Source organism: Colobus angolensis, unplaced genomic scaffold (genome assembly GCF_000951035.1).
Source record: "Colobus angolensis palliatus isolate OR3802 unplaced genomic scaffold, Cang.pa_1.0 Scaffold779, whole genome shotgun sequence".
NCBI lineage: Eukaryota > Metazoa > Chordata > Mammalia > Primates > Cercopithecidae > Colobus > Colobus angolensis.
Window position 1 is genome coordinate 27,238 of NW_012121587.1, and position 2,373 is coordinate 29,610.

Genomic DNA, 2,373 nt, shown 5'->3' on the forward strand with positions numbered 1-2,373 from the left:
AAACGTTTTCAACCTCCCCTCCCCACCAAAACACCCCAAAACCACTAGTAGTCACTCCCCACTCTTTCTTCTACATAGCCAGTGGCAACGATTTATCTTCTTTCTGCCCCTGTAGATTTACCTATTCTGGACATTTCATATAAATGAGAAAATTTACAAGAATCATCTATATGTGGCCTATTGCATCTGGTTTCCTTTCTCTAGCATGTTTTCAAGGCTCATCCATGATATAATATATATTCATACTTCATTACTTTTGATAGCTGAATAGTATTCCATTTCATGAATATGCCGCAGTTTGTTTATCCATTCATCATTTCTTGGACACCTGTATTGTTTCTACTTTTTGATAACTGTGAATAATGCTGCTATGAACATTTATGTATAAAATTTTGTGTGGATCTATGTTTTCATTTCTCTTATGTTTGTAGCTAGAAGAAGAATTTCTGGGTCACATGATAATTCTGTATTTAACTTTTTGAGATAATGCCAAAATGTTTTCCAAAGTGACTGTACTATTTTACATTCCCTCAGCAGTGAATGAGGATTCTAATTTCTTCAGATCCTACCCAGCACATCTTATTGTCCACCTTTGGATTACAGTCATTCTAGGAGATGTTAAGTAGTATCTCCTGATTTTGATTTGCATTTCCTTAGGGACTAATGATGCTGAGCATCTTTCCATGTGCTTATTGGCCATTTGTGTATCCACTTTGGATAGATACTTATTTATCCTCTGCCAGTTTTCTAACTGGGCTCTTTTTGCGGTTGGGTTTTAAGGGTTATTTATATATTCTGGATATAAATCCTTTATCAGATATATGATTTATAAAAAGTTGTCTCCTGTTCTGTGGGCCATCTTTTTATTTTCTTGATGGCATTTTCTGAAGCACAAAGATTTTTAATTTTAATGATGCCCAATTCGTCTATTTTTAGTTTTGCTGCTTGAGCTTTTCGTGTCATCTAATAAACCATTACCTAAACAAGGTTACAGATTTTTCGCTTACATTTAGGCCACAAATCATGTTGAGTTATTTTTGTATATGGTGTGAGGGAGGGGTACATGGTATTATTTAATATTCGGTAATGGTAGACAATGTTTCCAAAAGTAAGCAAGAAAATCTCGGCAATTCTATCTGATGGTGCAAAAAACTCATTGATAATCTGAAGAAAAATATCGCAAAGTAACTAAGAATTTTCTTACCTACACTCACATGACAGAAATCAGTTCTCTTGAAGTAACTTCATATTCTCTTTGAGGAAAACTGGTAAAACTTTAAAAATGTTAAAGCTAAAAAGATGAGAATCTCACATTCGAATATAGATGCCAATTTTCCATTTTACCCTTGTTATTGCTTATTCATGATTTTTATGAAGGATGAGCCCTATACCTTTCTGGTTTAGTCCCTAGTGAGAAAAATCTTAAAGTGTCTTTTTAAATGTTTTGCTAATAACCTCAGGCAGAGACACTTGATCAATCTGTGACTTAAGTATCTAGTGAGCCACCCTTGAGACCTTTCCTTCTCAAAGTCTATTTATATTTACTTAACAATTCTAACAAGGTGGGTGACAGGCTTTCCAAGTCAATATCAGATTAGAATGGGATAGAATTGCTAATAAGAGAACAAACAGAGAAGATAAAAAAATCTTAAGTACTCAAGAAATGCAACAGTCCAGGGTAATAAACTCTACAGGAAAAGACACACTACTACATACCTCAAACAGTTTTGAAAGCATTAAAAGCATCATAGTCTAAGCAAGTTATTGATTCAAGTTATCACACACAAAAAAAAGTCTGTGAAAGTAGTATCTTTCATTTTCTTTTACCCTCATTAATTTTTCAGATGTGTGAGTGCCTCTAAGTTTAAGAAAAAACGGGACAAGAATGGTTGGGCTGTTTAACTGATATAGCTATTTCTGATCACAATATACCATTAAAAGGAAGTTGTAAGGCATTTTAGATCTTCAACTCTTACTATAACCTCTAGCCTTTCAAGGACCAAAGTAAGTGTTTTGCATTTACTGATTTATTTAGGTTCACTGGGTACCTTATTAGAGGCCAACTCAGACTTATGGGATTGTTATCTGAAGACCAACAGACTTTGAGATACCAACACATTCTAATCTCTTCAAGGCTGGTCCTACTATGGCCCACATCTATGGGAGCTTATTAGAGATGCAGACTTACCAGTCTCACCTTGCACCTAGGAATCAGAACTTGCATTTTAACAAGATCCTGAGGGTCCGATGACCATTCACATCACAGTCTGAACATCACCACTCTTGCACTGTTCTGACAATTATTCAGGAATATCTATCTGATTTTTTGTTTTTGAGAAAATAAGATTTAAGCTTTCTGAGAAGAGGACCATT

General features: G+C 34.7%; 1 long non-coding RNA gene across 1 annotated transcript in view; it reads right to left on the bottom strand.

The window, feature by feature from the left end:
• Positions 1 to 2,373, bottom strand: part of LOC105502154 — a 5,954-nt gene that overhangs the window by 1,286 nt on the left and 2,295 nt on the right. The gene's annotated exons all lie outside the window — the stretch shown is intronic.